Source organism: Larus michahellis, chromosome 1, assembly GCF_964199755.1.
Source record: "Larus michahellis chromosome 1, bLarMic1.1, whole genome shotgun sequence".
Taxonomy (NCBI): Eukaryota; Metazoa; Chordata; class Aves; order Charadriiformes; family Laridae; genus Larus; species Larus michahellis.
Window position 1 is genome coordinate 170,779,373 of NC_133896.1, and position 27,381 is coordinate 170,806,753.

A 27,381-nucleotide genomic window follows, 5' to 3' on the forward strand; every position below is an offset into this window, starting at 1 on the left:
CTAACCTTTTGACCCCTCAGCTTTTATACTGTTCATGGCAGATGGGCTGGAATACTGTGGAATAAATACTAAATTGGCTAAAAAATACAAAAGTACAGCATTGTTCACACATTAAGGAAAAGTATAAAATCAAGAGGCTTCTGAGGTAGAAAATAGCCGCAGCTGGCATGAAGGACACAACATCTGTGGTTCCCTGATAAGCTACATGAGGTACGGGACGGGATGCAATTATTCCGTGGCTTTACCTTATGATGTATAGCGGATACAGGAATGGGATGATACCATGAAACAGATAAGCTGCCAATTAGCTGCCCGCTAGATGCTCAGAGCCAACATTTTGTCAAATTTTGATGAAATGCTGTCCTTTGTGCGAACTTTGCTCATTATAATGTCATTATAATACCAAAACACACCTCCATCCCGAAGGCTACCCGCCTCCAAGGTGCGACCACTCCTTCTTGAGTTTGTGCCCTGAATTTCTCGTAAACTATACCTTTAATTGTGAAGCGAGAGAAATTTACACCAATCATGATAAAAGTATGTATGACTAAAGTCACTCAAACTCCACCCTGAAGATAACAAATAGTATAAAAATAGTCCAAGAGAGGGGGGATACCCAGGGAAGACACCATCATAAAGAATTACATCACTGACTTCTGGGATCAGTCGACGGGCTGAGCCTCTCTTCCCCCCCATAGGGACGCCTTTGGGTAAGACTTAGATTATACCGAGTGCTTCCTCGGGAAACTTAGAAATTTCTCTAGAGACTCTCTTTTCCTACATTTAAAGCCAGGCTGTATCGTTTATAACTTTGTCGCGCGTTTTGTATATGTAACAATACTTTCATTTGCACGTGCTTTGCAGACAGTGTATTTATCACCGGCAATCCTAAGAACCTATATATCTGTTGTTTAAATAAACTGCACTTTTTTAAGTAGCTAGTCGTTTTGGTTTCTCACTGAACGCGACCAAAGACTCGAGAGTGGCCGTGCTAGTTCATGAGCACGACTAGACTGAAGGTGCAGTCCACTATTAGTGTATCCAAATCGTAATAGTTTAATACATATTAAACGCGATTGGACTGATAGTGCTGAATTGGGCATCACTCAGAATTTAAACCTAGCCGCACCTAGCCTCCCACCTCGGTGAGGAGTGTTAGAACGCAAGGGGGTTTATCTTCTGCTAAAACCGCTTTGCCCCTTTTCACGCAACAAATACCTGATTGGCCAGTTTGTGTCACGTGACCTGTCCATGCCTCCCCACAGGTGGGAGCCCTCCACACGGTAAACAACCAAGTCAGCTGACCCTGGTTGCCACAGCAACAAGTGTAAGCAAGAGCCCCTCTCACTGAACAGAAAGTTGGTTCTGCTCCACCCCAAACCAAGACATCTGGTTTGTTTTTTTCGTCAACAGCTTGCACGTTGCTCAGTCACATCCAGCTTGTCACCCATTATAACCCATATATTCTTTTCTGAAAAACTATTACCGAAACAGTTTTTTTCCATACTATACAGAGTTGATTTTAGCTGCCTTCATACCCTCTACTTGTCCCCCTGTTGAATTTCTTCCCATTTTCTAGCAGATTAGTGGTCTTTCATGGTCACGTGGAATTTAAATCCTTTCTTTCAAGCGTAGTTGTAATATCTCTCAATTACATACCACCTGCAGATTTAGTAGGCATATTCTCTATTTAATCAGTAGTGTCACTAATGAATGTGGACTATGGATCTACTACTGCTTTCCAATCTTTCAGGTGAGCAGTCATGCTGAGTATGAAAGGTGTACTTGAGAATAATGTTTATTCCTATCAGTAAAATCCATCCTGAATTGAGAAGATGTGTTGTGTGAGGATCCTTATGGGTCCCTTCCAACTTGAGATATTCTGTGGTTTCTGAAGAACTGAAACCTGCCCAAGCAGAGGAAAAATGTGAGAAGGAAGGAGAAGCACAGCACTATACCAGTTGTAGCCCTCCCACCCTTCCCCATCATTCGGCTGGAGTAATGGAGTAAATGAGTCTGTAGCGGAACTGTGCATGGGAAAGGGGGAAAAAAAAATCTATCTTACAAATCTATTTTATGTGGCAATAAATTAAATTAATATTCCACAAGTTGAGTATGTTTTGTCTGCAACACAAATTAGTGAGCGATCTCCCAGTCTTTATCGTGACCCACAAGCTTTTTCATCAAATTTTCCTCCCCTGTTCCACTGAGGAGGTGGAGGGAGTGAGCAACTGGGTATATTTTTGGCTGATGGCCATGTCTAACCCACCACGTAGAAATACTTTTTCAATCAAAGTATACTGCTTGGCTATTATGCTGGTTGTGGGAAAAAAAACATCTCTTCTCTGCTTTCCTAAGTTGAACTAATATTAAAAATCAACTAAAGAACATCCAAGTTGTATTTTCTTATGACTATGGTGAGTCTCTCTTCACAAATCAAGTGAATGATTCTGGTTTGAAATCATACAAAATCCCCAAAACATACATAGCCTAATAAAATTATACTAGCTTTTAAGTATAAAAGCTTTCTGAATACACATTAGTCTTTAAATTAAATTGAAAAGGAGTTCTCAAGGTCAAAATGAAAAGAAATATAGCCACAAAGAAATTTTTTCACCAATGTGGATTACTCAGTACCAGGGCAAGTCTGATTCTTAGGTCACAATATTACAGGCTGGCATTTTCACCTGCTTTCATTGTTTTTATAGTGTCTAAAGTGGAATAAATCACTAAGTACAAGCACTGAAGTACAGCTATTTTTTACTTATAACTGGATGCCTTTACAATCCTTATAATCAGGAAAAACTTCTATGGATGATTCTTTCTGCTGAGGTAGCAATAACCATTTTTTTCTGCAAAGCAACAGTCACAACAAAAACGGAAAGGAACATTAACAATTGAAAACTTTGATGAAGTGGAAGGAATATCCTGAAGGCAGAGTGGAGGTATGGACTTTGATTTTTAAAAATACCCAATACTGCAATATGGCGTACATATGTATGTAATTTCAGGATACTTTTATGCTGTATTTCTGTGCCAATTGATTTTCATATTGTAATGGTGTATGGAGGTAGAGAGATTATGGGAAGATGTGGTTTTTATGCATAGAGATTATCAGTTCCGTAGTCTCTTAGATCTGAGGAATTTAAGAGAGATCTCTTTCACTTAGGGATTAACCTGTCAAACTGGTTTAGATGTTAGTGTCAAAGTCTATTTGTGAGCTGCTGAAGTGACTGCTATCATCAAGTTGAGCCCTCTAGGCTTGATTCAGTTGCCTGAAAAAAGGCAACTACATATATTTCCTATTTAATTCAATGTCTAAGACATCATCATGGACCTGATTAATATAGGAGATCTTTGTCTTTCTGGAGTGGGGAAATCTGGCCTGGGGTACTAAAGGAATCACATGACATGTTTAAATTTGGACACTGAATTATTCTCTAAACTCCCCTGGCTCTACCTCCACTGACTATAATGTAGAATCTAACTTTTGGGAACGTACAGTTGAGATGAGATACAACCCACTCTGTGTGTTTCAATTCTAACTAACCAGTGATGCTCAGTGACTGTTCTGCACAGCCCATCAAGTGTGCCACAGATCTGCAGTTCAATATCAACCTATTCAGATACTGGAGAGTATTTTAAAGCAGTTCATGGCTAGACAATTCTTTTTATTCCCACATTTGTAAAACACCAAACTTAAGGAGAGGCATTTTTTGAGAGTTTATAAATGGAGGTGTCTTCATGAGTAAAGAATTTTCCTTTTAGACTACCTGTTTCTTTGAATTGTGGGGGTATAGCAGGAAGAAAATTTGTAAAAACTAAAGAATGTTTCTAAGAATAGTTGAAACGAGACTGATGTTGGTGAGTAAAGCTTTTATCCGCATGCAGTATTTTGACGGATTGTAGCTTCCATGCTGTCAAAACATAATAATGTTTTCTCCTTCTAGCCACTTGATTCATGCCAGTGGTGATTATAGAAGATTATTACTCTAGGTTGCATGATAGGTCACATAAATAATCTGTGAAGCCCTATGCAAAATGTTCCTCTTATAATATATTCTTTGTAATGTATATTTAAGGGACATTCTTAGACCTTAATTTAGTTTGTGAGTATCTTGAAGTAGCTGCAATGTAAAATTACATGTCTTTGCAGCATATAGCCTAATAGGCTCTGTTTCTACTAGGGATTAATGGGCATTATTATAATAAAAAAAGTAAATACAAAAATATCAAAAAATATCATTAGATGATAATCAAAAGGAAAAATCTTAGGTGGAATATTTTGTTATTATCTGTACCATTGTTACGAAAGCTGTCTTGATGTTAAAAGATGGACAAAATTTTAACAAAAGAAGTTAAAATTTATGATTGACAATAGGGTAGACAGATAGATAGATAGATGGATGGATGGGTGGATGGATATGCCAATAACTAAATTATAAACCCAGCAATAGCATACTCCAGTTTCTATGAGAGTAAGGAAAAGTATTTTCCTGACTGGTGATATGGTTGATCCTCCATCCAAAGAAATGGCTATATTTTATTAATTAAAAACCTCAAAAACTATTTCTTACTTTTTGTTATTATTGGTACAAATTATATGTATTGGAAGGTCCTATTTAGAGCAAGAATTTTCAGTGTCACTTTACCTCCATCTGTATTGCCTGGAAATATTGTTCTGCTGACCTACTGTGTATATTATATACATCTCATTTCATTTAAACTGCTTTCACAGTTTAAATTGCCTGTTTTATGTAAGTAGAATATAACTGGCAGTGACTTATCATCTGAAAAAAATCCAGTTTCCTCATGAGATTTCTTTTGAGTTATTCAGAGCTAAATTATTTGACAAAACAACGGTATGTAGTCAGAAAACAGAACAAAAACTTGTTAAGCACATGATGTGACAAAGCCTCAATATGAAAATAATTCCCTTGAGAATACAGCACGCACTAAAAGCATGCAATTTCATATAAATGTAGCTCAGTCATCTGTCAATTCATGTATTTTGTTACTGCAGCACTGCTGCTGGACCTGAGAATCCTCAATCCCCAGCTTGATCCCAATGGCTATGCAATGTAAGTTTGGAAAAATGAAATACAGAAAAAAATTAAAATTCTAATGCGTAACTAATATAATGTACTGTCTAAAAACTTAGATCCACCAGTTTAGAGAACTTGTTTATAAATAATATCTCTACATATTATATATATTTGTACATATACATATAAAATATCCATAAAAACATAAACTTATTTTTTCTCACTTAAGTAAACTTAGGCACTACAGTTCTTCTTTTAAATGCAGTGGCCTGTGCTTCCAAACTAAAAAAAACCTCCTTTATTTTTTCTATTTGAAAAGGGGTTTTTTGTAGTCCTTAACAGAATAATTATCGTCAAACCTTTTTCTCACTCTAAATAATTTCTGTTGAATTACTGTGCAATACCTTCACTTTTTATTTATGTAAATAATATTCTAAAATGAATATTAGCTTTAAAACTTGAAGTTAAGGTCTCTAAATTTTTAGCTCTGGAGACATAAAAATAGTTCATTTTCCTTATTTCTGCCTGAAAGTTTGCTTTTTAAGTATAAGATTTTACTCATAAACTGTTGGCAAAGTAGAAAGTGCCTTGACTAATCTGCATACCAAGTTAGTTGATAGTACTTTTTTTATTTGGGGATTTATTTTTCTGTACCAAATTTGCTGCGTTATGTATAGAATGACTCAATATTGGCTCATATGACAATTTTTGAGTCTCAAAAAATTAGCGATGTGTTGTTGCTACATAAATTTGCACAACTTCATTGTCTGTGTCTTCACTTGTAAATTAAGTTGTGCTACAGAACACCCTTGGGCACTGAAACTCCCTTGCCTACACTGCTAAGCTGTTAAAACTGTGTGGCACCGCTTTGGCACACACCAACTAGCAGTCTGCCAAACCAAGCCTGGTCATAATACTAGAGCAGGCAAAGACCTGATAAAGGAGGCATCACTCCTGAGAAACAGCTTGATGTGTTGCCCTCGTTATAAAAGGTAAGGTGTGTAATAACATGGGCATGGCTATCCATCAGGTGCATAGTATCAGGTAAGTTAGATTTACTATTATATTTGCTAAGCTGCTGCACCTTAGAAAACCACCTTTTAGTAGAAATTGCAGGTTTTTGCACTACATCTCAGAATGGACAGTGTGCATGAAGACAAATCAATATGACCTATTTCCATCTTACTGTTTTATCCCTACAACAAATGTAAACTTGAGTCCAGTTCAGCTGACAACTTCAGGTACACAGAAAGGACAAATGCAGGTTTAGTTGTGTAAGAGAAGCTGTAGGTGAAACAAGGCTGTGGAAAATGTTGTTAAAATGAATAGAAACTGAAATCTGCTAAAAGTTATACTTCAGTTTATGGTTCCTGAATATTTGTCTTATGTTAACATAATTTTTTAAAATATCTCATTTATTTATCTTCTTATTTGACTGCTTATTGGTTTGGACAATTATCAAAGAGGTTTCCAAGTTTAACTTACAATGAATTGTTCATGTTATCTTTCCTCAAGTTATGTTTTGGAAGTAGATAGAACATGGCTGAGGGCTCACACAGTTGATTTGCATAAATGAACGTATTAAACTTATTTAACAGTGCTTTATTTGTTCTAAATGATAAATAAATCTTTCCTATCATCAGTTATCAAGACTGCAGTGAAAGCATAGGTTTTCAAAGATTTGTATAATGTTAATCACTAAGTAGTTGCACTGTTTTCTGTCCTCTATGAAATTTTTGAATGCTTGTATGGTTTTGCAAGATATAAAAGAGACCAAAATAGGAAAGATTTATCAGGTAATAGCTCATACCATTTAATGCAAAAACTCACAGGACAGAATTATTTTTTTGTCACTGACTATACAAAGAGTCAAGATGGCTAGGCTAGGTGCCTAGCTTAGAGGCACTGAAACCAGGGTGGAAAATACTCAGTCTAATATTTGTCATTGGTAGTGAACACAATGGAAGTTACATGTTGCAATGCGTAAAGGTAGTCATGGGATGAACTGACAGAATTAATCTCAGGGCAGCAGCCAGAACCCCTTTTACTCCTGAGTTGTTCAGTGTCCCAAGTACCACGCTTGCTGAGCCACCATCCCATTGGATCACATCCTGAGATAAACAGACTGACCAGTAGTAGGGGAGTTTGGGATATAAGCATAATACAGTTATGAGAAACTAGAGAATATCAAAGCAAAGCAGTGTCTTTGTAAAGTTAGTAATTTCCACCATCAGACAGGTACCAAACAGTTAAATTTTAATCTTTGTTGTGGAGAGAGAAGCCTAGAGCACCTATATCCTTTTCTGAATCAAGTCCTAAATTACTTAACTTTTAGTGCTTCTTCTTCCATTTTTCTCTTTTTTCTTCACTAGACAAAAGGTTGTGGATTCCTTGTTTTATGTAACAAACTGTTAAATGTAAAAAGTCCAGGAAGAAGGTTTCCTGGGGTCATCTGTGATTTTAGATGCATCAATTTTTGCACACTATAACATCCAATTTTAGATAGCTGTCTACATAATTTCTGAAACCTAGGTTAGCAGACATTGAAATGGTCCCAAAATTTGATACACACAAAATTACACATTATCTTCACACATCCTGATGAAAAACAATTAATTACCAAAATAAATTATTTAAAATCCCTTCTTATTTTATTATGCATTTCTTGCCATTCTCTGTTTCTATACACAAAAAAATAAAACACATTCTGCTTTGTTTGTTTGGTTGTTTTTTTTTTTCCCCTCTATGTCATGGTCTAATGTACGTGACTGTAATCTTTTTGATTTTTTAATTATGTATAAAACATTTATGAGAAAGTGGATCACCTTCTTTTTCTGTTATTTTGTCATAATCTTTTAGAATTTATTTTACCTGTCTTCTTTCTGAAAATGATGTTCATGTGATTTCCACCACCCCACCCTCACCCCAAAATTGAATGGGACTTACACACTCCTAGCTACATATTGTGGTTTTTTTGGAGGGTAAAAAGGAAAAAGAAATTTTTGTTTCATAATAGATTTGGGATTTCCTTTCCATTTGTACCAGATAGACTGAAGAGACACAATAGCAATTAAAAGGAATACCTTAGAATGATTGAGAACATTCAGCATGAGAGAACACACATGAACCCTTTTTTCAAAACTTATTACTTCTAGAGACAAAGAGGAAAGAAAAGAAATAGAGTAAAAGTGAAAATGTAATTGGCTAATTTACAGATAAAGCAAAGAAAACAGCTCATTAATTTTCAGTAATATTGATTTTTAACTGAGTAATTCTAAACAGTAGTTTTAAAACAACAAACAACCATAACTTTATGAATAAGTAAATAATTATTCCTGAAGAGGAATAGCTATTTCCTTAATATTTGTTTTTAGACTTAACTCATCTTTCTACACATAGAATGAATTATTTCTAGAATTTTGCAGATCTGTGAGAAAATTCCTTTTTCAATTCCACTGCCTTCAGTGTGCACTTACCTCCACTAAAATTGTATTATGCATATAAATGTGTTATATACCTGCAATGCAGAAGGTGGAAATTAATTTTTTGTTCTTTAAAAAAAAACAAACAACAAACAGCAGCTTTAAAAAAATTCAGTGTAAAGTATTTATTCTAGAATACTGATGAAAACTATCTTTTATTGTGACTGACATGTTTAAGTGAAGCATAGTTTATAATAACACAGAAAAAAATATTCAAATAATTTAAATGAAAACATAAACATGTTTAATCCCAAAAATGTCAGCCTGATGCCTTAAGTTGGCCAAAACTTCCCCTTTTCATCAATGAAAATGAGATATTGCTGGAAAAAAAATAATTCTGAAGCATTGCAGTTTTTAATTGAACAGAATTCTCCAATGAATATTCTTCCCTCTTACCCAGATAAAGCATTGTGCAAGCTGTCAGATTAATGTGTAATTATGAGTTCACTGCTGAGAGAGATCCTAACTGGTGTATATTATTTTTATTTTATTTTTCTTCAGGCAAATCTCCTCAAAGAATCAGAATTTGAATCCATTTATGATGCCGGAAAATATCAATGGATATGCTCTTAACATCTTTTCCCTAAACTGCTGAAATTTGACATAAACTACCAAATGTAGAGTTAAAAGGTTCATAGATAGCCAGCTGGAATAAAAACTTAATATACGACTTTAGCAGCAAGTTCATAAAGGGAAAAATCAATTTTTATAAAGATTTTGTGTTCCATTAAACTATTTTTCATGTGAGTTTTTCAGTTGGGCAAATTTAAATGAAAAGATACAGAACCGTGCATGGTAATATTTTACTCATTTTGTGTTGTAATCTTTCTTTCCTTGGTTACTTCGAATTTTGAAAGCGATCATTGTAACATCCTTTATTAAACATCCAGAAATACTAGACATAATTATACAGCCTGAGCCTTATCCTGATCCTTATCCTATGCTTTGTCAATAGACCAAATTGTGCTAATTGGACATTCAGCCCGAACCAGGTTTTCCTTTACCCCTCCACCCCTCCAGAAAAAGGAAATACCTACTGAAGTTGTTGGATTCCACCTTATCCCAGGAAAACTGGAAGGAAGTGACTGGAGGACAGGACATAAATGCAGCAAATTTTAGTCCTGCAACCCAAGAAGAAACACCAGTGTTCTTCCTCTTGGTTGTGTACAAACACTAAACCCATAGATGCAGAAGCTAATTTCCTCCTGAGATTCAAAATCACCAGCTGCCTTCCAACATCATATTAGGATAAAAGCTATTTCCTGCTAGTGTGACATTCAGCCATTCATGTTGGATTGAAAATTTTATTTCAATTAAAATGAATTTATATAAATTTCATAAGTAGTTTGATTTGTTTATTGGTTTCTTGCACACATTGCTTCTTAGTTGGTTCCTACGTTACTTAAGAAAAACAGTACTGTAAGAATTTTGCATAATAAAATTCAGAGGGAGAACTTGTTGGAAAGGAAAATATTTATTTATGAAATCTCTGATATTACCCATTTGCATTCATTATCTTATAGACTTAATTCACTCATATTCTCATAAAATCATACTCACAGGATCCAAGATGTATATGCCCAAGTGTTCCAGAGAGGACCATGTGTGTGCCACAGAGGATAAGGGATGCCAGCTCTTAGATCTTCATCACACCTCTGGGGTTCTTCTTGAGTGGCAATGATAAACTAGGTTTTGAACAGTTATTTTATACCTTTTAAGAGTTATAATTTGTTATTGTCTGGTTCTTTAATTCAGTGTCTTGCTTGTTTCCATCTCCATAAACCTTGAGCAAGGTTGCATTACCTGTTTTTCTAGGATGGAAACATATTTGTTTTCTTGGTGGGCTAACATGAAAAAAAGGGCATAACTGATATGCTACCACTTTGTTGCTGGCCTCCTGTTTTTAGAATGGAGAGTAATTTGCTGTCACACGGGAGTGCAGGCCATCTGCTCTTGATACCAAGTTTTTAAACACTGGAATGATATTCTTTTTTATCAGGACAGACCATGTTTTTAACCCTTGCTATGCTGTTTCTTCTGGTACTTACACATATACATGCATACATTTACATTCATGTTTGTTTCATACCAATCTCAATTGTCTCTGTTACAAGTCTCTACAGTATAACCGTTATAAATGCTCTACGTTCCTTTTTCAGAGACGAGGAAAATTACAGAGAGTACAATTCAGAGAGTACAATTACATGGAGTACAAGCAGTTGGTAACTATCTGAAGGCACAGATCAAAACATTAATTGATAAAGAACAATGCACTTGATCATAAAGAACTGATAATATTAAGACTGTCAAGTTGCATGCAGAAACACTCCTTGGTCTCTGGAAAAATATAAGACTATAACCACAACTTTTTGTACCCCATTCTAAAGACAGCTTCAGATTCATATTTTCAGTTTGTAATCTGGAAAAGGTGTCACTTCGTAGGTGACAGTTCTGAGCCACCAATAAAAAATATGCCCAATCCTGATAATGATACTTTGAAAATAATCCTGAAAAATCTGAATTCATTATATCATAGAATGTGTTCACACCTACATGAATATGTAGATGGCATGCATGCATAAGTATATGCATCCGCAGATGGATACATGTGTTTCATGGTCTTGAAAGTATGCCTTACAATCAAAGAATGAGTAACTAAAACTACATAAAGAGAATGCTAAGAGTCATGGTTTTCACAGGTTATGGTTATTTTTACAGAATAAAATGTCAACTCTGATGTTAAAAAATATTTTACCTAGTAAATTGAAACAAGGACAAGTTGAAGCTAGCACAGTTCAAATTGGAAATCAGATATTTTTGCTTTATTTAGGATTTTTTCTACATTGTCTCAGTAAAAACCAATGCATTTTCATCAATTCTCCATCAAATGTTGTCTTTAAATTGGTGGTTTGCAGTTTTCTTTAGGTTGACATGAATAATCAGAATGATACCTTCTTGTCTTAAAAAGGTAGTTTAAATCTAGAAATTATGGACATTAACTGCTATACAAAGTTCCTCCCACCTGCCAATGAAAAGCTTTAGACACAGTTCATGTTCCTGTATCTCCATTTTGAGAACCGTTCAATAGATCTCAGTTTTGTAAATCTTTTCGTTTTCTGAAGCAGCATCAGTTTTTTTTTCCCAGTAAGGTTTTAGAAGTATCCAAAATTTATGCAAATGAAGCATTTTACCATTGATTTCAAAGGATTCATTTAGCTTTTCACTGGATTAATTCTGTTTACATTAAGAGGCTGTTCATAGCTTCAATGTTCTTGAAGTTCTTAAACAGCTTCCTTTATGAATAAGCATTCATTTTATTGACCTTGTTTCATCTTAAACTTTTCAGCATAATGACTTTTTATTATACATCTGTTTGGAACTACTTACAATTAATTAGAATTCATACACACATATATAAACATACACACACACGCCCACACGCAGCCATAATCGAACACCACACATCGTTATAATCAAACACAAGCTCCATTTGGGCAATTTATTTCAAATAGCTTTTTTTTTTTTTTTTGGTAATTAATGCCTCTAGGATGTTTTTAAGTCCTGTGTAATACCAAAACCATCATAAGTACTTATGTATACTTTGTGTCATGTAGCTATCAGCAAAAGCAGTTAGATAAATAATAGGAGTGAAATAAAAGCTTCCAGTTTATTAAAATGCCATCGGATTTGTCAAAGATGCTTAGATGGTTCATAACTATCTCTTTTTAAAATGCTGTTAAAATACTGGTATTATTTGCACTATTTTATTAATAGAAATGAAATAGATGATAGACAGATAGAGAGATAGACAGATAGAGAGACAGACAGACAAATAGATCATTTGAACTATGTTTTCCATGGGAGTCACATCACACTTTCAGGATTGTTTGCTAAGAAGCTTTATGTTAAAGCGTAATATATCCAGAAAAAGCCTAGGATATCCTCCCAGTAGTCTTCAGGATATTGGATTGCCATAATTCTTATCATCATCATCTTCATCATCATTATAATCATCTGAAGGCTGGTGTTCCAGAAACCTGTTATTTCCTCCTTGGTAAAAAAATTAAGTGACTCAGACATAGACAATTTTATGCTACTCTTATGTTCAACCCTATATGCATGCTACTGTTACACTTAATATTTCATGACAAATCTTATGCAGAAGATATGAATTGATTTTATTTTATCTTCTTTTCTGTGTTTTTTAAATGCTTATTTTGGAAGAATGAATAACTTTACATTTTTATTAGATTCTGCTTTGAAATAACAGAAAAAGCTAACACAACTGTGTATACGTATCTTTTAAAAATCTACTAGCAAAAGTTAGAGGTAAGTATGTATTAAAGAATTTGCATATGCAGGACCTTGACCATATCCATTTAAAATGAACAGAAAAATGCATATCTATTATTGATTTCTAAACAAGTTGGATAAGGCCCAAGTAAAATTACTAAGGTTGTGTAAGTGTTGAATTTTTTGCCACTCTGAAACTGGTATTCCTTGTCCCTTGAGGAATAGGTAGCATCCCTGAAAATAGATGTTGGACTGACATCAAAGAATAAATCAGGCTATCCCAGAAATAGTTTTATTGGTTTTGTGAACTTTTTCGCTTTAAGAATTGATGATTAAAATGCATAAATGGCACTGACATCCAGGATTAAAATCTGAGACTTCTTTCTTTGAACTGAAATTCTTTATCCCTAGGCTATAGAATCGCTCTAGCCAAACAGAGACAAGCCCAGCCAATTCATTTTTTTTCCTTCTTGTACAATAAGTATTTTCCATTCTCTCCCCACTCCCCCACTGTTTCACTCCATTTTCAGTGGCTGTAAATTAGCAAAAAGCTTGTAGTGATTAATGATAAGAATAATGACAACAATAACATTAATGAAAGGAACTGGTTTTGACAGGCAACAAGTAAAGGGAATGAGAATTTCTCCAGCAAAGGGCTTTGCAGTTTTAGAATCGTAGTAACAGACAGTTTGGTGGAAATAACTAGTGTCTTCTTCAACACTGTGTTTAATTTATTTTCCCCTCAAGACAAAATCCAATTAAGAATCCAGTTTGTGTTCTTGACAGCTATCAGTCAAACTACTTCTGTACTTTTCCTTTTCCCTTTTTGGAGTAAAAAGAGTGCTTGAGACGAAGTTATTTCAAAGTCCTATAGCATCAGAAATGCAGTTTGATTCTGGGCACTCTAACTAAGATAAGAGGTTCAGCATTCCTGAGGCATTGAGAAAGCTGTAAAATAGTGTTTATTGATGTCAGTAAAAGTGGCTGATGGCTTTTGAATGCCAGGACCATGGCACAAATCTTGATTATTGTAAAAAAAAATTCCAAACTACTAATTTCAGATTTGTGAAAACAATTTTTACTTAGTGTAATTTGTAAAAAAAATCTTAACATATAGAAACTATACTTTCATATTTTTTTTTTTTTTAATAAACACTTTTATGTTTGTAAAACACACTTCTTTTAACAAATTTTAAGTTCGGTGGGGAAGTTTGTCTGGCATTACTTCCAAAGAGCAAACCATCAAACAGCTATTATCAAGGTACAAGAGTGCTTGATAACACAATCAAGAATCTCCATAATTTATGCTCCTCTCTTTATCCGGGAAGTTATAATGATAATATGCAGTAGGTAGGTAAATTGCAGAAAATTGTCTGTTTAAATCTTCATACATATTTAAAAGATACAGATTATTTTGCTGATAAACCAAGCTTTGAATCACTAAGTCTTTTTTTGCATGCCATTATTATGATCCTACTGTTTCTGGTCATGTTGTTAACCTTGTTCTTCCCAATTCCCTTAATAATAAACAAGGCTATGAATGCCTATATTTCTTCTACAGTTCCTACCATATACAAGAGGGCATGTGTAGTTATCCTGAGAAGATCAGACTATAAACTACTCACTTGACTTTGGCAGATATATAGAGAGACTTCAGCACCACTTTGTAGCTGAAGCTCATAATCTTGCAGTATGTGGTTTAAAAAACCCTCTTGTTACCAGAGGTATTAATGTAACAAAAGCTCCTTTCTGACATTTTTCAGGTCACTATAAATAGCATCAAGACTAAGTTCCATTTCAGTGATTTCCAAGGAAAATAACAACGCTTACTACACCCTGATTCTTTGTATTCATTTTAAAATAAACTATTATTAATTAGGCTTTTTGAGTGTGTAAAAATGTGATATAACAAAATTATGCCACTTCTGCTACATAAAGATATCACAGTATTATGCTTTTTCTTCTTCAAGTTATTTCAGAGTGCTTTCACGGACAGCAGCTGACCATTGTTTTTAAAATGCCTATATTCTGGTAGGGCACATGCTCAAAAAATTATGACCTCACTTCGAGAATACCAAACATCAACTGCTTTTAGTCCTATCCATGGCAAGATGCAGCTGTTTTCCCACACCCTTTCCCGAGAGGCTGGTTTTGTCATGTACAATAGTGAACTACCAGATACAAATGCATGTCTTCCTGAAGGTCTAACGAAGCAATATTTTGTTTTTGCTGGAAGTGGTAGACATAGGCTAAACAATATTCATTTGCATACCTGGGGAGTGTTTTATCAGGATGTGTAATTTCTCTGTATGTTGCATACAGATCAACAAAAAAAAGTTAAGCAAAGAAACCAACCTGACAACAGCTAATAGAAAACCCTAAAGCAAACAAAATAAACAGGTCACAGAAGAGGTACAAATTTTGTATGGCATGAAGAACTGAGTTCTCAATAGTTGGTGCTATACAGCTTTTTCAAAATGCCAAAGGGTCAGTTTTGTACAGTTATAATATTCTTAACATTAATTTTCTCCGGATCTAAGAAGATAGAAGTTGGTTCTTAAATGTTTTTGCTTCATTAGCTGCTTTTGGCTTCACAGCATTATTGATCTTAATGAGGTGACACTTCCAGTGGGGCATTGTGCACTGGGGCTGTGCGAAATGAATATATTTTCTGAATGGCCACAGAAAATAAGGTATGCTTTACGTAAGAGATCTCCTGGAAGCCTTACAGGGGGAAAAAATAGCATGGAAAACATATGTTTTTCCCACAGCAAATACATCCATTTGTAAATTTATGCTACCAGAATTTTACACTAAAAAAAAAAAAAAAAGTAGGGAAAAAAGTTGCATATTTTCAGGCCGGTGCTGAATAGATTTAGGAGAAACTAAACAATGCCTTCATTCTTTATAAAGTTGGGCAATTAGTTTGTCACTGAATCAGTGCAATTATTAAATATCTATTAGAATATGTATGTATTCTAACAGCTTTGTCAGACAGTTCTTTTTACGTGTAAATTCTTTTAATGCATGAAAATAATTAAAGTATCTGAATCACCAATCAAAGACCTAATCATCATTCTAATCAACAGTCAAGTATCTGACATGACAAATTGGGTTAATTGTCAGCTGCACATCAGGAAAATTAAATGATTAATGAAAAAAAAATATAATAAAGCCCTTGCCAGCAGTGTTGTTAAAGTTAAACCACAGTGACAGACTGAAACTTCAAAAGTAAGTGAAAAGGAACCTGTGAGACGTTGCCTGTGATCATTGCACAAAAGTATCTGACAACAAACTACTATGAAGTTTGTAGAAGTGTCTCAAGAAAAGGTTTGAATTTGTCATAACTAGAGATATCATGAAAAATTTACTTTTTATCTAATTTCAGTAGCAAAACACATTTTACTGTGATAAATATTAATATCTTTAAATTATTAAATATTCATCCTTCCTAATTTAGCCATCAGATGACAGGTATTAACCTGCATCTAAATTTCATGAAATCAATCTATACAGATGTTCTTGAATTCAGTTAAAGAAAATGTTGTCATAACCACATTTATTATGGTTACACCATTAATGTATGTTTATTTACTCAAAATAATTAATTAGTATTACCTAGGTTAAACATAAAAATATGATCCTAAAGTTCTGCCAATCATTTCTGGTGATGGCTATTAGGAAGAATTTGAATTTTTATTATATGTTTGTTGAATTACTGGTAGTTTTTTAGTTAAAAGTTGAAAGACCAATTGTTCATCTTGCACAGCTCTGCAATTTTTACTCTCCTTTATAAGTGTGAAAGCTGAGTGTTATGCTATCAAGGAAGGTGAATATCTAAACCCCAAACTGACACTGTAGGCACACATACAGTGTCTGCCTCAGCTCTGTATGTATGCACTACATCTTCTGCTCAAAGATTCTTTTGGTGTTGTCTAAAATAGCAATGTTGTCTTCACGCTGCTGAGAATTTGGCACACAGATTTCATCAAGATTCACAAATTTATTTCTCGAGCTATACCAATAGCAGAACTTGACCTAATAGGCTATGAATGTCTAACAGTTCACAATTTGCTATTAAAAGTGGACTACTTTTGTTGTTACCTTTTTACATATTGTAAGGCTTTTAAGGCACTTTACTCAGGAGTAAATTTAGGCTTAAGTAGCAACATGCAAATTAATCTGGGAAGTATTTTTTTTCTTTATATAGTTTCTTTATTTTCGTTATATAGTTTCTGTTGAGATCATAGAGATAAGCCTGAAATGGCCATTATGGCTATTTATCGTCCTGACAAATCTAGAAGTAACTGCAAAGTAAGTTGTGTAAGGTGCATCTGAACCCTAAAGATAAATTTTGTCAGGCAGAAGCTTTGATTGCAGACCTGGTGTGTGTTGATGTACATTAGATTGGTATTGCCTTTCAAAACATCCCTGGGTATGTGCTTCTGATCAAATGAACCACATCTTCAGTTATAGTAAGAAAATGATGACATTTCAAACCAATCTCTTTGGACTAAGTGTGTGTTGGACTGCTACCAATAATAAGAATCAAACATGGCACAGGGAGTAGGGATCAGGTTCATAAATTAGGACTTCGAGTGTCATTTTAAGAATGCTGCTCACACACTAAAAAAAAAAAGAAAAAAAAAACACCCCAAAAAAAGTCAACGAAAAAAACCCAAAACCCAAACTAAAAAAATAAAACCAACAACAACCAAGCAATAAAACCTTGAAAGCCTGAGAATTCTGCAGTAGGACATTAGGAATGTTTTGGGGTGTCAGTGGGGTGGGCCTTTGTCCACCTAGCCCATTATTCTGTTCCTGACGCTGCAACCAACGAGATGAGTTTGGGAAAGTATGTGAGCTTGGCTACTTTCTGCAATCCTTTTTCTTGGTACTTGGCTCTCCAAAACCTGTGTAACTTGAGCCTACCTCATTCTTCCAGCTGTTTTGGATTTATCATCCTTATATCTTAGCCCTGTGCAGACCAGCACAAATGTTCAGAGTATGGTTGTCACATGCTGACAGAATTTGCTTCAACGTAGAACACAGCTGCTACAGCTATTTACTTTAATAGATCTTTTATAAGAACAAGTTATCCTCAAAAAGCTATGTGTAAAAAAGGGAGCAAGGGAACTCATATGTGAAAATATGACCTCATTATTAGTCTTACTCATGTCTTGTCAATCTATTCAGAACAATGGTATTAATGCAGTTACAATGATCCTAATATATGCATGCATTTCCATGAATGTTGTGGTTAAAATTGTTATACACAGACTGTATAGTACCTTAACTTCTACCCTATGTTATGTTTGCCCTTTCCACGTCCCTCTCTAAAGGTTAATGGTATCCGTCTTCACTTAGTAGGGAAGATTTGCATTCAGTCATTAGCATCCAGGACTCTCCACTGGGAGGAGTTTGATGGTGAAGGAAGTGGTTTCTTCCTCCAGAGTCTTAGGTCCACGAAAGATTTTTCTTACATGTTGTTACAAAGTCTGTTTAGTCGCTCTTTCCTCATTGGCTCGCAGGTTTGTTTTATTAGGCCATTACCACTTACAGTTAAGCCCTTCCACTGCAGAATCAGGACTAAGCAGAAGCAAAATGAGACATTGCTACATTATAGGAAATAAGATACTGCAGAGTCAGTGTTCATCGGAAGGACACAGCCCTCTTGACCCTTTCCTGACCTTAAGCAATTTTTGCAGTCACAGCTTAAAAAGATCCACAATCGGCCAAGACAATCCCTGTCAAGCCCTGAGGCCTGAGTTGCTAAATTATTCAAAAGAGGGTGGGCCTCTTATAATCAGTACAAACATCATTTTTTCTTGTCTGCACAGTCTGACGGTTAATCTCCTTTTCTGACAGATGCGCAAGCCTGCTCAATGTTGTCCACAGTTTGAAGGATTTCAGCTGAATTATAGGCAACGCTCCATGACCTGTTAAAAATATGCTAATGTGTAACAGTCAACCAAAGAACAGAGAGACAAAGAACAGTCCACCTTTCCACTAGTATTCTAGTGAGGCTATTAATAAAGAAAATTAAAGGATTTTTTTCCTTTTTTTTCTTTCATATTTAAAATTCATTTAACAAAATTTTAAAGCGTTTATCAGCACAAAAGTGCAGGTTCCTTTCCTCTACTGAGATTAGCAAACCTTCAGTGAACTCTGAAGTCAAAATCCTCATTTTTTTTCTTTCCTGGTGTAAAATGAAAAAATCCATTAATTTTCTGCCTGGGTCTGGACTGACCACCAGTATGACCAGAAACAGAAGGAGAAAGGAAGCAAAGTCCGTGAGAGCATCATAGACTAGATAAATATGTAACAAATGTAAATATAGTTACTGAAGGTAAGTTGTAGTAAAGACTTGGAGAAACTAGAGACAGTGTAGTGACATAGCTATGGAAAGGATGGACAGCTTAAGAGGACACAAGTGGGAGACCTGAAAGCACCTAAATCTAGACTAACAATGGGGGTTAAGTGAGTGGGCAGAAGGTGGTGTAGACTGGAGGACATGGGAGAATAAGGAACCACCCGCTGTAGGAGAACACCTAAATGATGAAAACATCATTTTTTTTTTCCTGAGTGGATGATGTTAGTTAATACCCCTATATCATCTTCCCACAGTTGCCCTTTTTGTAATATTTTCTCCTCCTGGAAGCTCAGTCCAATCTGGATTTTTTGCATCTCTCACATTTCCCAATAGAAAGAGTGCTGCCTTTGCATTAGGACTCACTCTGGCTACTTGTTTCCTTCCGTAATTTTGGCCTGGAGCTATACAAAAGGATACCCACACATGATGCTTGCTGAAATCCATTGGTTTCTGCCTGATACTGTGTGAGTGCTGTGAGTTGTCTCCTAGTCAGTTGCTGCTTTCATGCTACAAAGATATCTTATTATTGAGTTATTATACATTCGACTTACCAGCCTAATGAACCCATGATATTTACCTGTGCCATGGAGCCACACCATGTGTAATATCAATAATACTGCCTGTGATGAGGAGGGAACCTTTGAGACAGAAATCTCCAACCAACCAATACAAGGAAATTCTGTGCTTCCAAGGAATTGAGGAAGACTGAGTGCAGTTCAGGGACTGTGGAAGTGTCGTGGTTTAGCCTCACACGGCAACAAAGAACCACGTGCCGCTCGCTCGCGCCTTCCTAATACAGGAAGAATCGTAAGAAAAGGCAAGACTCTTGGGTTGAGACAAAGGCAGTTTAACAGGACAGCAAAGGGAACAGGCAAACAACAACAACAACACGGATAGGGGAATATACAAACGCGATTACGGAACCGCCACTCCCCGCCGCTCGCTGGCCGGACCCCAGATGCCCCAGCCCGCTTTTAAGCAGCAACTTCCTGCCCCCTCTCCCGGCAGCTCAGGGTGGGCGTGGCTCACATGGCATGGAATACCAGGGAAAATTAACCCTATCCCCACCGGAACCAGGACAGGAAGTATGGGGTGTTTTATGGTTGCCAGTTGCGGCAGGCAACCCCAGACAGCAACAAGAACCACACAGCCACTTGCTCACACATGCCTCCCTGCTTTCCCCCCTACCCAGGAAGGGTGGGAAGAAGAGGGAAAAAGAGGAGGGGAAAGGAAGGAAAAAAACCCTCTTTGTGGATTAAGATAAAGACAGTTTATTAGAAACAATAACAGAAAAGGAAAAATAACAATAATAATAATAATAATAATGATGATGACATGCCCTGAGCAGTGATCGTGGATTCTTGTCCCCTGGTCAAACCCCATTTATATACTGAGGAGGATGTCTATGGTGTGGAATACTTGCTTGGCCATTCCATCGGTCTGTCTATGCTTCTATGGGAAACTGAAAAAAGTCCTTGAATAGTGTAAAAATCACTTAGCAAAAACTAGACCCAATATATATTAGTGACATTCCTTTCACAGCAATCACTAGAAAGAAAATTAACTCTTTCCCAGGTGAAACCAGGACATTGCCCTTTCTGCTTGGGACTACTGCTTTATCTGATGTTCTTTTTAAGTGAGAGTTCATACTGGAGACAGGAGCAGTGATCTGGGCTTGCTGTCCTAGAGGATATTTTTTTGAGATAGGAATATAAGCTTTTATTTCAGTAGTGACTGTCAGGGATGACTGTCATTTCTCATGCACAGTGCCTTTATGCATCTTACGTGTCAGCCTTGTTTTTGGAAAAAAATTAGTGGCTTCCAGGGTCTTTTTGTAGATTGGATAGCTACATTTACAATGAAAGGACATCTGTGAAGAAACAAGGAAGGCATGTGCATAAATATTTTTAATGTTTTGACCTAGCAATACCATGAGACTATCATGAAGCTGAACCATTCTGACTGGATGCCTAGACATTTGTAATGTTTTCCATTATGTGAATGGAAGAACAAAATGTCCTTGGGCAAATGAATCACTGTTAAAAATAGCCACCTACACTGGGAGATAAGTGTCATTAGGACACCTGCTTTAAATGAATGAGCTTCAATTTCAAGTGTCCTAATCACTAGACTGGAATTAAGGTCCTTTTTTCTGTGATTTAATGCAAAGACTCCTACTTGCATGTTCACAGTGGCTCAGCTTCAAATGAAAAGGTGATGGGCAATGACAATCAGAATACATCACTGCTTGGTGATTAAGTTACCCTTTTCAAATGAGAGCAAAGCAAATTCAGTCTTTTGCAAGCAGCAGGAGAGCTAGAATACAGGTCTAGGTAGGACAGCTTTATGAACATCAGTATTTACAGAATTATGCTGTGCCGGAAAATTGGAGGACTGCGATGTTGATAGAATTGACCCTACCAAAAATATATATGTTAGGAATGCTTACATAGTTTAAAGTTTTTTCCTGAGACAAATGCTTAAAGTAACTTAATGTTGTTCTTTTAGTATAAAGGTAATATTGGTATAGCTAACCATACTTGTAGTAGCTTTTTGAGCTTTGAAGCGCTTATATTGTCAGTTCTGGTTGAAGAATTTTTTTTAGGAAAATAAAAGGTCATGAAGAAGATAAGCAATATGAAAAACTTCTCAGATAGAGATGGAAAGTCATTCAGTGTGTTTCTGACTCTTGTTTACACATTAAAACAGCTTGGATCCTCTAGTGTTTGAAAAGGAATATGATTCTAGTTCATACAAAATAGATTTTTTAATGCTGTTATAATTGCAGAGGAAATCGTAGTAGATGAAAAATTCAAAAGAACTGTTTAGAAAGTCAAGACAATAGGGATTCAAAGTTCTTCATGTACTGCTTTTCTCTCTACAAGAAATCAATTGTACTGCTTCTGTGAAGTAGTAAACATCTTTAATAGGGAAAAAAATGCAATAAAAAAAAAACCATACAGGTCCTCCGACAGAAATTTATCTCCAAACATGCTTAATCTCCCCCTATTTGTCTTCATCTTTACTCTGGCGTATTATGTTTAAGTGTTCAACTCAGAACTCTAGTCTTAGCAGATCTTCTATACATCTAATGGGGAAATAGAAACACTTCAGAGTACTGTTCAGGAAAGAAAACTAAATTAGTCATATGCTATAACATGACAGGGAAAAGCTTTTCTTATAATATAGAATGTTCATGCATATGAGTTTATCTACATGTGAATGTCCAAGTTATCAAATATGCTTTAAATTGGAAAGTTGTATTTGATTTTTTCAGAGGCAGGCACAAAATAATAATAACGAATTAACTTCATAATAATGCATGTAGATATATTTAAAACAAACTTAAACTTTTAAGACTGTGGAGGTCAATATGTAAGTACTAGATACTCAGCTGGTATAAATAAATGAAGCGCCATTGATTTCCTACATCACATACATTTCTAGAATGGGTTTGAGACTCTTATTCAGATTGAATTATTGACTGTACTCTCATTAAAATTCACAGCCCCAATCAGAGAAGCATCCTAGTTGAGAGAAAAAAAACAAACACACAGATGCCTTTAGGTCTAAAGGATTTAAACTATTTCAAATCAATCTCGCCTTCAAGCATTTTTCTTGACTAGGAATGCACGAGTATGTGTCTAAGTGCACTTTTTTTTTTTTTTTCTTTAAAGCAGGCTCTGTATTTAGAACATGGGATATTCAAAAGAAAGCATTTCTAATTAAAAAAAAAGTCCAAATTGTATGGTTTTTCGTTTTTTTTAAAGTAAAATTTTGCAAAAGTTTTTAAAACATGCTTTAAAACCCCTATTCGTCTGAATCTTCACTCTGGTGTATCAATGTTTATGTACCTAAGTCAAAATCCTAGTACAACTTTTCAAAAAACATTTGTAAAAAAATGTTTACAGAAACATTAACTGCATAGGGAAATTTGAGAAATTAATTTGCAAAAAAAATAATATTGTGATTTACGTGTAAAGATAAACTTTATAGGAATAAATACAGAGGTATCTGGAGACTGCTGTTTCTAGACTCCACAGCTTTCAGGACAGAAAGAGCAATGTTTTCCAAGTAAGATTAAAAAATAGCAAAATGTTAAGTAGATCTCTTTCTACCAGAAAGAAAGAAAATGGTTGGTAACAAAAAAGGTAAATTTCAAATACAAAATCATAGAAAATTTGCGGCCAAAACTGAGAGAATTTGTAAGAGACATCTGGAGGTTATCTAATCCAATCTCCTGCTCAAAGGAGGTCTAATTAGATAAGACTGCCCATGGCTTTGTCCCTGTGAGTTTTTAGCACATCCAAGAACAGAGATTCTCAACCCCTCTGGGCAACCTGTTCCATTGTTAGACACCATCATGGTAAAATGGTTTTCTTTATGTACAATCACAGTTTTCCACATTTCCCCTTTTGTCTTTCACCTCCTATGCTCCTATTGGGTAGTTGTAGACAGCAATATGGTCTGCCCTTCACTGTCCCTTTTTGAGGGTGAACAACCCCAGTTCTCTCAGCTTATACTAGTTCACTTGTACATCATGTTTTTGAGGTCCCTGACCATCCTGGTGGTCCTCCCTCCAGTGGACTTCCTCCAGTATGCTCATGTCTGCCTTGTACTACAGAGCCCAGAACAGATGAGGTTTCCCAAGTGCTAAAGAGAAGAGAATAATTACCACCTTTTACTGTTCCTTTGTCTGAGCTCAGTGAGATGTTCCTTGTCCCTACGTCTTCATCTTTTGCTAAATTTGCTTGACTTTCTGCACACTTAAGTAATCAGTCTTTGTGCACTGAGGAGGCTGTCTTTGAAGACCAGCCCAATTGTGTCGGGCCCCTTTGCTCTCCAGGACAGTCTCTCATGGAATCCTGAAAAACAGATCCCGGAATATGCCCAAATCAGTTGTCCTCAAGTTCAGGTTTGTAACTTTTTTTTTTGTTTAACTCTCATTCTGTTAGCTTTGAAAGATCCTTGCAGTCTCTCAGGAGAGAGTCTCTTCAGCATCTCACCACCTTCACAGTAAAGAATTTCTCCCCAATATCTAATCTAAATCTATCCTCTTTCAGTTTAAAACCATTACCCCTTGTCCCATCACTTCAATTCCTGATAAAGAGTCCCTCCCCATCTTTTCTGTAGTCCCCCTCTAGGTATTGAAAAGCCACTAAAGGTCTCCCCGGAGCCTTCTCTTCTCCAGGCTGAACAACCCCAAGTCTCTCAGCCTGTCTTGAAAGGAGAGGTGCTCCAATCCTCTGATCATCTTTGTGGCCCTCCTCTAGACTCACTCCAACAGGTCCATGTCCTTCTTATGTTGCGACCCCCAGAGTTTTTACCCATAAGATCTAAATCTACCCACAAGATCACCTGCCTCAGTGAAAAGCTTTGTGTACTCATGCTACCTCTTTGCAAAGACAATATACCTTCTCCCTCTCCTTTGCAGTGTATCTTTCCCATAATCCTATATCTATCCACTGCAGCCTGCTGTTATATGAAATATTCCACCACATCTTTGTAAACTCAGTGAGATCCTAGCTCTTCAAGTGCACTTAGACCTGTAATTCCAGGAATCACGGGACCATAGGATAATTCAGATGGGAAGGGATTTAAATCTTTCTAGTACAACCTCCTGCTGAAAACAGGGTCAGCACTAAGATCAGGCCATGTCACTCAGGGCTTTAACCAGTTGGTTCTTGAAATATTCCAAGGATGGAGACTGTACGAGGGATTCCAAAACTGGATGCAGTGTCTAGATTGGGTCTAATGGGTGCTGAGTAGAGGACAATCATCACTTTCCGTGATCTGCTTCCTATGCTCCTGTTTACACTGCCATAGATGCTGTTCAGTATCTCTGCTACTAGAGTGCGCTGCTGACTCATGTTCAGTTTACTGTCCTCCAGGGTCCTCAGCTGCTCCCTAGAGTGTCAATGCCCAGCCTGTATCACCAACATCAGGTACTGGTGGCACCAACAGTAAAATGAGAGAGGGCATCAAAACAGTTAAACAGTCTGTACTCCAATTTCAGGCAAAGCTTCTGACATTGCCAACACTTGCATACTAAATATGTCTCCTGACTGTTTTATATGCTGTGTGCATTTATGTGCAGGCACTTGAGGTGGCCCATTACTTGTGCTGCTTTCACAGGGAAATCATGACAGCCTCCCCCATCTCACTGTCCCCAGAATGTTTCCTCATCATCCACTCATCTTCACTTCTCTTGAAGTTATGAAAACTCTTCTCTGACATACCTAGTTTAACTTATAAGGCATGTGAGAAAATAATTGTCAATGCATATAGATGAGAAGAGAGTCTGAGAGTTAAGGAAGTTATGGAGAACAAAACACTATCTTTAAAAGCTGCAAAGTAAAACTGGGAAAGAGCTATCAGTAAAGTGTCAGACTATATAACTGAGGACACAAGGTTTCCTGAGAAGCTGGATAGCAGTTCCTAATTGTTACTATGGAGAAAGAGTTTGTACAGAGAGACATTACCCACATAGCTGTTATTAGATACATATGTTCATTCATTGAACTGTTGTTTACTGAGCTTCTAAAATTTCAATGTCCTTTTCCATTAGCTTTGTTAATACAAATTATGATTTGCTAGTTTGAAGATAAGATGTTCTTTGAGGCGTTTGACTGTGACTTCTAATGCCATAGTAGCACAGCATTTGTGCTAATCCTGGCAGAGCTGTGTTATTGCCTCCTTCTCTATAGCTCTGAACAGAAAATCTGTCAGTTTCACCAGTATGAAACTACATAATATAGGGAACTGAGCCTAAAAAATTATAATAAGGAATGAAAGTGCTTTTAGGTAAATTGTGACCATCTGTTTTCACTGAAATTGTCAATGTTCATCATTCTGAAAATTAGCAGCTTGGAATATAGCCACTTGATCTGTGCCCTTTGGACAAGGTCCTTCTCATGTACCACTCTCTTCCTTTAAGACAGAAGAAATAAATTTTCTTGAAAGCATAGTGCTTGTGCCTCTGCACCGAAAAAGTCTAGTAATTCTCCAATCTACCCTATTCCACTAATAACTTCGCAACACTTCGAGAAGCCAAGTTTGTGTTTCCTGGGAAATACACAGTGCATCTCTATTAGAAAGTTTTAATTTGTCAGGAAATTCCTGAAACACAAACTGTTGTTTGGCTTTTTGGTAGTGTTTTTTTTTTTTCCCCCCTGAAAATAAAATAGAATTAAATCAAGAAGAAAAAGTATTATCAAGCTAAATTTATATCTCTACATATATGCCTGGGAATATACTCCTAACATGGTTTAAAATGTTCTAGCTAAATCATGCTGTCCCCAGTTGAAATAACAACTAATGTAAAATTCTGTACTGTATTGGGGATGGTACAAATATAATTCAAAGGCAGTCCAGTGTTGCCATGGAATTATAAGAATTGATGCTTATTTGAAAACTAGAGAATTTTGAACAAATTTTAAGTTTTTTGTTAATTTTTTACTTCTTCAGCAACCTTGCCTTGTTAAGATAAGAACAATAATTGTTTTCATCATTATTTTTATATAGCAGAAACTGAAAAATAGTTTGTAATGTAAAGCAACAGAATTGGAAGAAAAGAGTTTTTGGAATAGTATTTCATTTATCGAGATTTTAAAAAGAAAAAATAAATAAAGTTATCCAGTACAGGTCATACAGGTTTGGATTTTTTTAACTAAAACCTTAAACTTTAATAAGTTAATCTTTATTTTGATGGTTGTAGAATCTGATTAAATACCTCACTTTAGATATTTCTACTGCATTCTTAGGAAAGACTAGAGCATTTCTAGCAATAAAAACAAAGGTGTCACCATAATACAAACAGTTTGTATAAGCAGGTCCTTGGTAGTCTCAAAGCCTGCATGTATGTTTCACATATATATCAGAATTATCAGAATGGTTTTGGCTCCTTTGATCCCATTAGCATTAGCGTGCTTTTTCAACTACAGTGATTAAATTTAATTGGTAGTAGTAAGACAAGCATTTGCACAAATTGCTGCAGGATGCAGCTCCTGAAATATGATAGAGAAAGTGGGAAATCTTACTTGGATAGGTTTATCTATTTTACAAAACCTGCTTCCATGATTCACTGTAATCAGTTTTGTAAAAGTCCATTATAATATTTGAACAGTACATGAGCAGTCCTTAGTCTTCACAAGATGGCCAAGACTACTACAAATCAAGATACCAAATA